Genomic DNA, 12,956 nt, shown 5'->3' with positions numbered 1-12,956 from the left:
AGAGATTTATAATATAAAAAGAGACGTGAATGAGTTTACATTATATAAAAATAAATCTTACAATAAAAAAAACATTAATCATGTGATAAAAACGGTTGACTGTAAAATAAAAAAATTTTGAATTTTACAAAATTCACACAAATAATGAGAAAAAAAAAATTATTAAAGCCAGTAAATATTTTATTTTCTTTTTTGACATAATATAAGGTTTGAATTCACTTCATATGGTGAAAAGAAAAATTCAATCAACGGGTAAACTTTTTATGTAATTTTTTAGAGTTTACATATATTTTTCTCTATATGAGAGATTCTTTATAAAAACGCCATGACATTTTGATTTGCGAATTTCTTTTCTCGGTTTTATATATATATATATATATATTATAATGTACTATTTTCTAGAAATATAGGATACTTGAAGCCTATATTTCTTCGTTCCTGGAGTCGTGCCAGGACACAAAAATGCACCTCTTAGAGAGGGCAATGTGTGGTTCCATGGGGTGTGCGGGTGATGACCTCAGAGCGTCGCTCCGAGGCTCTCTCTCTCTCTCTCTCTCAGCTGCTGGTTTCACCGTTTCAAAGATCGTATTTCTTTCTCTATATGTATGTATATGTATCGTTCGTTTTTCCTCTTTTCGCGTTATTTTCAATATACTTTCATATGGGGCATTCCATTCAAAATTATTACATTCTCGTCAAATGGTATGAGAAAGTTTTATACAGTTTTTTATTAAAATCATTTTTTTTCCCCCCAGATTTTTCGGTATATAAAATATAAGAAAATATTTTAATTATTATTGATAATTTCCACTTTATTGGAGGTTAAAATGTTAATACACTTGGCATTGTAATATTTAATTTTGACGTAACTGAGAGACAATAATTTATAACCTTAGATTAAAAATATTCTAACTGAATCATTGAACTGCAAAAATATATTTTTATTTTTAGATTTTCTATTTTTAAAATTTTTGTATTTTAAATTATAGGCACTATTCCAATTCTCGTATGTGTTAAACCACATTATATGCAACTGTCAACTATATAAATGCCAATAGATCTTTGTATGAATCGATATTTTTGAAATTTGCTCATATGAAAATATTGCAAATTTCTAATTAAAATTAACAAAATCCCACGCGCAAGAGAAGAATTTTATTTCCATGTATCATTTTAGAATAATTTTCCCCCCCCCCCAAAAAAAATCAATTTATATATTTCTTCTAATGATGAGTCACAGTGAATTTTAGTTATCATTTTATGAATCATTCTAAAAATTTGAATTTTAAGGAATTTAAATTATTCAAAATTCCTGAAAAAATACAATATAGACAATTTTTGTTATTTTCAACAAAAATTTGTTTAACCCAAATAAATAGTAATATTTATTTATTTACATATAAATGTGCTTACAAAGAAAGAAAAATTAGCCCTTTTGTATACCGAAGTACTAAAATACTAAAACTATAAATATAATATTTATTTGTAAATTAATACTTGGTTCAATTTTAATAAATTTTTCAGTTATAGAAAAAATTTTGTTGAGTGCACAAAATTTGTTTTGTTACAAATAAAATTTATTTCTAATTCTAAAGAAATCTGGACTTTATTATAATGCTTATAAATATAATAATTATAAAAATATTAAATTATAAATAAATAAAATTTTTTTTTTTGTAAAAACTTTAAACCGCTTTTTTTTAAATTTTCGTAAATAAAAATTATTATATTATTGTTAAAAATTTAGGTATACTTTAGAGGTTCAATTGATGATATTTTGCGCAATAATTTCCTTAATGAAATTATTTCAAAATAATATATATATATGGTGAAAACTCTCTGTCAACTATTATTTCTCATATGTCACTGTCTTTTTTAATATGTCAAAATGGCAAAGTCGTTTTCACTGGCATTTTCCCACGTGAACTGGGATTTATTTCGCGCGTGATTTGTTTTAAGAAAGTTTAGAGGTGAATCGCGTGGGTGGTCTGTAATTCGTCAGCAACGCACACTTGCCTCCCGCATTTACGGATCTTTTATAGCGGAGATTTTCCAATGTTTCAATCCCTCATTTCCTCTTCTTTAAATGTATTTAAATTCAAACAAAGAAGTTTAATATATCTCTAATGATATTAAGAAAACATATTTATATACATACACATATATCTATATAATATAGTTGAAAAATATTCAATTGTTTGAAAACTAAAATAATAGCTCTCTTACAATTTTTTTTGATGCAATTTTGGCTTCGAATTATTGCCACAATGAAAATGAATATATATATAATTAAATATTTGATTCTAAAAAAAAAAACTAAAAAAGTTACCTTTGTCGTAATATAATTTTTTTTCTTTCTATTTATATATGAGAGTCAATATTTTATTATTTAAAAAATTTAAAAGGTTGAATATAAATTCAAAATGACGCATAAAAAAATATCGCGTTCATTTGAAAGTTCTTGAGATTTTTTTTCACTTGCAATTCCGCGAATTTAAACATTTTTGATTTCTTTTTTCATGCAAAATTGAAAAATTTTAGTTATTATTTTTTCAAAGGAAAAAAAAAATTGGAATCGTTTTACTTTGACGGGTCTTATTCATTTTTTATACTTAAAATTGCTATTTTTTTCTCGTTGAGCGATTTTCTTGAAGATCGAGATAATTTACAACTGTTGAGACAATTTTTTAAAAAACTTTCTTAAAGTTCTCGTTATGCTTCTTTTTTTTCTGCCCCACTCATCGTTGAGAAAGACGATTCGTCGACGGTCTACTCGTTTAAATATAAATCGCACCGTCAGAAGTGGCTAGCCTCTAGTATTGGCGTCGCGACGCTCACGAGAACAGATTCTGTCAGGCAATGGACCCAATATAAAAGCTTCTGCTTTAAGAGTGTAAATTTAAAAAAAAAAAAAAAAAAAAAATTTCTTTACATTTAATAATAATTTTACTGTGAATTTTTTTTTTATACTTTCAATTTTTTTTTTTGTAATTCAATTTTTATATAGAGAGAGACTATTTTTAGTCGATATCGAGAAGAAATTGTCAAGAATTGTAATCGAGTGCAACGTTGACTATATATATATATAAATAATTCAAAAATGGAGACAATTGTGTTAGAGTGCATTTTGTGAACCGAAAGTCAGCATCTCCTTGCGTTATCAAGGATAAAGTGGATCAAGTTGCGGAGGAGCTTTCTCGAAGAGATATATATCTATGTACACAAAAGTGGCGGAACGATAATCGAGTTTCAGGTGAAAAACTTGGAAAGAACAAAGTCTGCGTTCTTTTTAGTTTGGTTGATGAAACTTGCTATATAGGGGAAAGAATTGTTCTTTATTCAGCGAGGAAGGTTGAAAAGTAAAGAAAAAAAAAAAAAAAGAACAGAATATCTGTAGCTGAAGAAGATTATTTGAAAATTTTGCTGAACCACAATTTCAATCAGAAGAGGGAGTTTGGATTAAAAAAAGAAACAAAAAAAAAAACAAATTCGGGGAAAATTTGGATTTTCATCACTTTTGTTCCGGTATGAATTATTTTATACTTTTCTCGTTCTATTGATTTCTCATATTTTGTTTTCTATTTTATTTTAATTTTCTATTTCCTGTTGTTAATTTATTTTTATATCTGTTTTTAAATTTTGTTTATTTATTATTCAATATTTTTCACCCTAGTATGAAATTTTTTTTATTATTTTTAGTTTTTTTGAAAAATAAGATTCTTAATAATTTTAACATTTTTGAATATTTATTAAATATATTTCTAAACTATTTTTATTTATTCAGTATGTTTAAAATAATTGTCTTTATAAACTTTTTAAATATTATTATTTTAATGTTGAAAATATTAAAAATTAATTGCAATCAAAATATTATTAAGAATAATTAATTTTAATATTGTTTTTTTTTCAAAATTTTGAATTTTTTTTTTCAATTTCTATTGCCAATAAAAAAAAGTGTACATACTCTAAAATGTTATTTGCTTTTCAGCTTTCTTTTTGTCTTGTGTACGCGCTCAATAATGGTCCAAACGAATGGTGTATGTCTGGAACAAGAAGAATGTCATCGCCCATCAAGCAGGAAATTCGCATAACTATCTTTTTCAACGACGGTGTCGTGGTCATTTACATCTGAATCGGCTGCTGATTCGGCATTTACGTCAAAAGAAAAAAAAAAAAAAAAGAATTTTCGCTTCTCTCAACAATATAATGTCAGACTGACATTCATTGAGCTTGAATCGTGAATTCGCGTCTCATTGGCACACTACCAGAAAAAGTGAGGATTTATACAAATCGAATCCAACTAGGAATATTGGTCAAATTGCATTTCAAGACTGATTTACGATATTTATTTCGATATTTATGTTACTCACGAGCCAACAATATTGATTGATGATTTCTCATTCTCTTGGTGACGTGACCATTTGAAACAAAATAACAACAAAAAGAAGATACAAGAAATTTTCTTTTTGTTTTTCAACCGCTGAGAAACGCTTTAATGACAGGAAAACCTTCAGCTATATACCACTTTGTGTTGTCACTTCAGAAATTGTTAGAATAGACCACTGGGTCGTTGCACTTGCTGGACAACAATTGAATAAAGGAGCCAATCAACCGTAAATAATCGACCAACCGAGAAACGTGAATTTTTGAAAAAAAAGAGTTGATGAAAAATACGCGAGAGAAGAAAGTGAAAATTTTCATAAAAAAAACATTGAATTTTACCTTGGGAAATTTTACTTTTTCATTTTTTTTTTCGTTTCTTCTTTTTCGATAAAAAATATATTATTTAAAAATTGCTCTTTTTTCTTGAAAATAGATTTTTGAAAACCAATTTCGTTATTGATTTTCCTATTAAGAAAAAGAAGTTGTTCATTTAGAGAGAAGATACGATTTGTAAAAGTGGAAAAAAAGAGTTTCCATTGAAACAAAGAAAGTTGAATTTAATAGAGTTAAACTTAATCCTCTCGCAGGCTTTTCTTTTCAGACTTAATTGTCAATCAGTCCACGAACAACTGAAACGATCTCAATTGAGGTCAGTGTTATTTGGACTCAGCTTTCCTCTGAAATCCATTGTATTTGTGACTTCTTTCTTGCACTACGAAAGAAGACAAAAAAAAGTCTTTTTTAGAAAGAAGACAAAAGTTTTCTTCAACAATAACATCACACAACGAATATACGACTGAAAAATCTGATTATAATCATCGCAATAATAAATTTCCTTTCATTTCAATATTTTTCATCCTTCAATAATTAATTAATCAATAATAATTGTTTTTTTTTATCAATTTAACCCGAAGTATTAAAGATTTTTTCAAAAATGACTTGTCCACAGCCACCGAGTCATAAAACGGCTTTAATTCCAGTTCCAATTGTTTCGTACTATTCACGAAATTTCCATGCGCCAATTTTTAAAATAGTTACTATCACAAATACAATATCTGTGGTATTTTTGCCAACGCCTTTAAAAATTGTGCCAAAATAGCAAAATCCTGTTTTCATGATTGACTGTTACGTAATAAAAATAGCTCTTGCAGATTCATCTTGAAAAAAAAATGTGATTTCACTTCGAAGACAATGTCTCGTGTATATTTTCTCAGGTCATTAGGATAAATATCTTGAAAGCTTTGTGTTGATTGCATAATATATAGAGTATAATAGAGGGAAGTAAATTGAAATTATTTTAACTTGACTTTTTTTTTTGGCAAAGATCAAGAATTTGTAAGATTAGTTTTGTCAATGTCAATTGTTTGATAACAATTTTAAAATAACAATTCTTAGATATCTAAAAAATGTAAATTATTTAATATCAATTTAAAATTAAATTTTTTTATTTAATATTCATTCTCAAATGTGAATATTGAATCTTACGGATATGAGTTTAATTTTTATTATTAAGCAACGCTAATGAGAGGAAATTTGATTAGTTTAGGAATTGTTTTTTTATTAAATTCTAAATTATGGAATTTTGAAAATAATTGTTAATACAAATTCCAGTTTAATTTAAAATAATTTAATTACAAAATAAGTGTATTTTATTTCGTAAATTAAATATGTATTTCTGAATGTAAAATTGTTAGGAATATAGAGAGTTAACATTTATTTCTGTAGCAATTTTATAATAAATGTGAATTTAATTTAGTCGTAAAATGCACAAAATTGGTATGTTGGTATACGAAGATGTAAAAAATAATTTTTTTTTTTTAATTATAAAAAAATTTAAGAATTATTAAAATTTAATTAAATTGGTAAATTTTTTGTATAATTTTACAAAAAAAAAAAAAAAAATTAGTCAGATTTTAAAATAAGTGAAATTGAATCCAAGAAATGGATAGAATCCGATCCAAGAAATCTGATTTGTATGATCACAAAATTCCTACTGGGAATTTATTACTCACGTTACAAATTTGGCCCTGATTCATATTCAAATAAATCATATCGTTAAGTGAATTTGCACTTAATGCTTCAATTATTTTCTTAATCTCGATTTATTTACTTTAACTCAAATATAACTGGATTTATTTAATAAATTAGAAATGCGTTCGAATTAGATTTGAATTTTTGAAGATGAATTTATACATATTTATAGAAATGAAAATTAATCTATAACAAAGAAACAATAAACTTTGTATCAATTTTTTAAAGACATTGTAAGCACTGCCATAAACGAAACAAACATAATTTTTATTTAAAAAAAAAAAAAATTATTATTATATTAAACTTTGGTGAAAATAGTTCTATTGCGGAATAATATTTGAAAAAATACTTTTTGTGGAATAGTTTATATATAGCTTGTCAGGAACTCGACTCGATAAATGTAAATGTACTCTATTAAAAAAAAATTACATGTCGATGTGATGAGGATATTTAAAAGAAAAAAGAGTTTATAGTTATAGATAGAAAATCCCGTTTGGCAAAGTCATCTTCCTGATAATTTTGATCTTCTTTTTTCCCTTTTTGCTATATAAGTAAATGCGCTTTCCGATTGCGTAAGTCGCATAAAAAAATTCTTCATTTCTACTCACAAATGATCTGATCATTCAAGTCACGCATCGTGGAATTTGAGGAGATAAGGTTAATTAATCCATGTAAGATTAATTCAAGATTTATAACGGCGAGCAATTTATTAAATAAAATAATAATAAATTACTGCTAACATTATCGTTCACCAATAATTTTCTTAATTATTAAAGTTTTCACTTTATAATTATTACACAAACAAATTATTTCTTCGATTGCGAAAAATTATTTAAGTGAACCAAACATTTATTTATAGAATAAATATTTATATAAATTAAACAAATTTTGTTTAATATGACTAAGAATATTGGTTAAATATAAATAAAAATAGTTTAAAAATTGTAATTAGTTTTAAACAATTGTATTAGATGTGTATGTTTGATACGATATAATTTTTTTTATATATACGATAATAAATGATTAATGCAAAAAGAAAGAACTTTTGTTGTTTTTTTTTTGTAATTTTTCCTCGAATCCATATGAAAATTTTGTTTGCATAATTTGTAAACAATTATTTGATTAAACTATTTCGATTTTATTAACAAATTGATAAAATAATATTGTTTCAACTTTTTTGGTTGAAGCAAAAAAAAAAAAAAATCGAATAAGACTTCCAAATTTATTATTTGATTATCTCAAACAAATTATTCTTCTTTGACAATTGAAGTTATTCCAATGCAGAAAGATTGGAAAAAATTATAATTAGCGAATAATTTTGATTAAACTGATTAAAGCAATAAAATAATTTGGTCAGCTCAACCAAATTATTCTTCACCAATTCATATATTTATTCTTGTGAGAAGTTTTTTTTTCTTAATTACAAAAAACAGAAAAGAATGTTTATCTGAATCGATCAACTTTTTTCTTGTCTCATCTAAATTTTTGTTGATCAAAATTTAAATATTTTTAATTCAGTGGAATATTACGGGTTTTTTGTTCGTACCTATTTTTTCATTGTTCAAAAAATATGGAAACAATATAATTTATTTACATTTATTTTTTTTTTTTAATTATTTCTTCTTTTAAAAAATTTATACATTTCGATGAAATAAAATATGTATTCAAAAGTATGGAAACTGTTTAATTTATTAATTTTCGGTTAAATTATTTCTTTTTCAAAAATTTTTTGAACACTGTATATATTTATATTTTTAATATAATATATATATTTATATATGTTTAATATTAAAATGAAATTTAAATAATAAATTTTTTTTTTTATTATTTATTATTTAAAGTAGTGAAATTGAATTAGAGAATGGTTATACTCGGGCCAATGATCTCGATCCAAAATAATTCACATGCTCCCATTACAACGTTTCATCAGCTGTTGGCGCGGAGTTTGCAATCGTCTTTCGTTGACGCGCGCGAACGTTCGCAATGAATATAGTTAGTTATCGGGGTGCAAGGAACTTTCAACGATTATCCGAATGAAACATACATTTTTAATTAAATGTTAACATAATATTTTCCAAAGTTTAAAATACCCCCTCAAAAATAGTTTATCAAAATTATATTTAATTGCAAAAATGAATTACATATATTTCAAAAAATATTTCATTACTGAAGTAGTGTGTTATTCAATTTTTACAATTTTTTGAGGATTTACAACATAGAAAAGTAAATAAAAAAAATTATTGTTTATTCCACAAGTATAGAATGTAGTATGTACTATATTTTATTTCTTATTGACAATCTTTTCTAAAAAAAAATCAAACTTTATTTGGAAATTTTTTTTAATTATAATTTTTAAATTTCCAGAATTTGAGAAATTATTTATAATTTTATTTGATGCGTACTTCTAAAAGAAATTTCTTTCTACTCCCTTTTTTTTAAAAAAAAAAAAAGCTTTTAAAAAAGACACCTTTTTTTATATAACTTTATTTGTAAATTTTTGGTGAATGACATTTTTTAGTATTAAAGTGCTGTTGTGGAATTCGTAAATAATTTCTTGAAATAATGCCAAAAGGCATTTGGTAAAAACACAGAAAAACTTTTATTATCCACATTCTGGTTAAATTAACATATAGCCACAACAAAATTTAAATAATACGTATTTTCCCAAAAGTGACATACGATTATTATAATTTTTTCACCATTTACGTCACTGTTTATAAAAATTATTATAATATATAAAATTAAAATATTTTATTATAATATTTATATTTTTAATCATTTCTATTATAAATTATTTAATTTATACTCTATATATATTTAAAAAATAATTATTTATAATACAAGTGAGTAAAGTAAAGCAGAAAAATAGTGTTAAAAAAAAAAAAAAAAATACCCGGAGGGTACATTGTTAATTTATAGTGGTGTTTGTAATTCAGAATGCGTGCAAGTGACAATGATCTTGACCCCTGCGACTATACATATACGAGAGTCGAGACTAGTGGTCAGCGATAAAATATAGGGGGTGGGGGGCTTTTGTAGAAAGTGATATACGTCGTTATTAATAATAATAGTGCACCGATTATATATTACATCTATTGGACGGATCACAATAAATGTTACATTTTGCGTGACATAAAATTTAAAACACTGACAATAATAATAATATAAATAAAATATAAAAATTAATAAATAAAAAAATTTTTCCTTGTTTTCTTTTTTCTGACATAATTTATGAGAATTCTCTTAAATCTTAAATATATTTAAATTTTGTAAAGAATTTTTCGAAATGAAAATTAGATTTGAATATAATTTTTTATTACTTTTTTTTATTATTATTTATTAATTTTTATTTAATTATATAATTTATTTTTACTAAAAAATGATTAAAACATAATATGAACAAAATTGTTAAGTAATAGAAATTTTTAGATTTTTAATTATAAACTTAGTTTGAAATTTAATTATAAAAATTAAAATGTCTATAAATTTAATATATTATAATAAAAATTATATATTAAGTAATAAATGTAGATAAGATAAGATTTATCTTTCTTGATGCTACAAATAATCATGTTTTACATCTTGATAATAAAAAATATTATTATTATTGTTGTTGTTGTATTACAATAATTTAATATAATATGAGTATGTATAATATTCATAAAATGTAATGCGAACCAAATTTGATCTCCACTTCTAGATATTAATGTGGAGTGCATAAATTTTATTCTCATTGTAAAAATTATTACGTAAATTGAAGAAGCGTTTGACATTGGTAATAATCATCGAATTACATTTTCAACGCAATAATCGTACTTCTACAAATCGGTCTGTCCATTCGACCGTACGACTCGTCTGAATGATTCAGTCATAGTTCGTGACAAGTACAGATCGTTGAGAAAAGAAAATTGTTTAAAATAAATATTGTGCACTTGAAAAAAAGAAAAATTTATTAATCTAAAAAAAAATGAAAAGGAACAAGGACATAGTTCAATTATTTATTTTTTATATTTTTTTATTATAAAATTTTTCAACTTTGATTACTATTTAAGGATCTAAACAGGTATTTAATTATTTTAATTTCTAATTTTATTTGGTTTATTACAGAAAATGGTTTCTACAATTTTATCAAATTTTAAGTAAAAAAATGAAAGAGATATGTTTATAGATTTTAAAGATTAAATATAATTCGAGAGATTTGCAGTTTCTTTTTTTTTTTTTTTTTATTTTTTAGTATAAAATATATCAAATCCATTTTTCTTTGTTTGGTTTTGATAATGGCAAATCAAATAAAAGTTATGTATTTTCTCTTAAGTTCAACAGAGATTTGTTTAACCCATTTAAATTTTATACAATTTAAAATGTCAACAAATTTTGCTCTTTGCATTTTTTTTAAATATATTTTTTGTGTTTTTCTGTTTTGTTTTAATTATAATTTTGTCTTATATATACAAGAAAAAAATTGTAATTAAAACAAAACAGAAAAAGACAAAAAATTATGTGTTTTTATTATTATTAGTATTATGTTTGAAAATTGAACTTGATTTTTAAAACAGATTGTAAATGAATATGTAAGAATTTAATTATGATTTATATATGTCATAGTTTTTGTAACTCAAAATGTAAGCCTTGAGCTCTCTAAATTTAAATCAGTCAAGTTTCATTGATGAAAAAACATTAAAACTGGGTCACTGAATCACTACAGAAACCTCTTTTTTTCACTGAAATTCAGTGCATTCTTTTTTTTTATAAAACCAATATTATTTATTAAATAAATATTTATTGAATTAAAATTAATTGTTTAGAGAATTAAAGATGAATAGTTTACTTTTTTTGTACTCCTTTAGGAATAAAAAGAGTATAAAAAATTGTTAATATCTTAAAATTGAAGTACAGTAAGAAGTGTTTTAGTTAAAATTTTATTCTTTGTTAGTGAAATTTTACTAGTTCTAAATATGTCGGTGAAGTTTACAATATCAACGATTAAAAATAAAAAAAAAAAAAGATTTTCATGTGGAAAATAATAAAATTTTTTACTTAAACATTTTTCTTTGAATTTGTTCGAGAAACGTTGCAAAAAAATTTTCAGACAAATAATTATAATAATTTCTATTGAAAAATATTTTTTCCACTAAATCGTTGATCTAAACGTTATAAACTTCACCAACAATTTTTAATGTTCAATAAAAAATTATTGCTTTCTATTTTCTAATTAATTTTTAATTGAAATTTATTTAATTTTATTATAATTATTAATTGACACTCGTGCAAAGTTTATTGAAAAAATTTCAGTGGCTCAGTTTCAGTTAATAGAAATTTTACTGATTAAAAATTTAAACAATTTGTTTATCAGTTGAAATATATAAATTTTATTATATGCTTATAAGCATTACCACATGTGAACTTTCTGCCAATAACATATAAGTATAAAACGTTCTCGTTTCTAATATGGTTGGTCCAGGTCCGCAGATGAATGCGAGGGGCAAAAATCTGTATGCGAAAATAGAGTCACACTATGCAGCTCCTTTGCCTCATCTCACACTGATGTGGACATACACAACTTTTGTTACTTCGTTGGCTCAGAACGCTTTTAGTATTTAACTGAAAGTTACCGCGAATAGAACACACATAGTTGGCCTGCGCATATGGCTTATACAAAAATAATAATTGCCAAACTGATCCATTTTTCCTCTGAATCATCACTTTGAGAAGTGTTCACCACGTGAAAGAGTTCACATCACGCACAAAAGAACAAAAGTCGAGAGAGTATAAATTCTGTGAAAACGTGTATATTTATATTTAACAAAAAAAAAAATGTTTCTTTTGTGTTCACATTACATTACTTAAATTTTCAATTTTGACAAAAATTTACAATAGATTTATTGGAGAAAAATAATTTTCATCTAGAAAGAAAATAAAATCTAAAAATTGTGAAATTGAAATTTAAAAAAATTAAAATTTGTAAAGAACAAAAAAATATAATTATTAGTGATTACCGTTTTTGAAAATATTTTCTACTATCATTACTTGGAAGTGTTATGACAAGAGAAAAAATTTGGATTTGCAATTATATTATTTATATATTTTTTTAAATATTTTATTTAAAAGAATAGAGTCAAAATTCCTTTGGTAATTTTTTTTTATGATTTTTCCAAAAATAATTTCTATTGTTTTTTTTTAAATGTTACAATCTTCAAACTCCATTTTTTAATTGAAAAAAAGTTTAAACTAACCTAGTAGATTATAATCTACTGATAAAAAAAAAAAATTTTTCCTTTTTCCCATCAGTGATATAATTGGAAATTTTTCTTGCAGCCAAAAGAGGCAAAAAGTCAAGATTAATTATGCCAAGAAAATCCTCATTTGGAATAATGTTGCTAGACTTATGTCAAACCACCTGAATAGGACATTGAATGCTCTCATTGAGTGGGGGATAGAAAAAAAAAACAACGTAGAATTAGCAATCTCCTAATGATTCAGAATTGGAAATAGAGATTAATCGCATAAATGATGACTGAAGTAGTCGGAGATGGTTGTTTGAA

At 24.2% G+C, this 12,956-nt stretch overlaps 1 protein-coding gene across 2 annotated transcripts in view; it reads left to right on the top strand.

Moving 5' to 3' along the window:
• The window catches only part of LOC127289281 (receptor expression-enhancing protein 1), a 32,842-nt gene that overhangs the window by 10,197 nt on the left and 9,689 nt on the right, over positions 1-12,956 (top strand). The gene's annotated exons all lie outside the window — the stretch shown is intronic.

Source organism: Leptopilina boulardi, unplaced genomic scaffold, assembly GCF_019393585.1.
Source record: "Leptopilina boulardi isolate dan_hultmark-lab unplaced genomic scaffold, ZJU_Lbou_2.1 LbouV2_401, whole genome shotgun sequence".
Classification (NCBI taxonomy): Eukaryota; Metazoa; Arthropoda; class Insecta; order Hymenoptera; family Figitidae; genus Leptopilina; species Leptopilina boulardi.
This window is presented reverse-complemented; position numbering and strand designations above follow the sequence as displayed.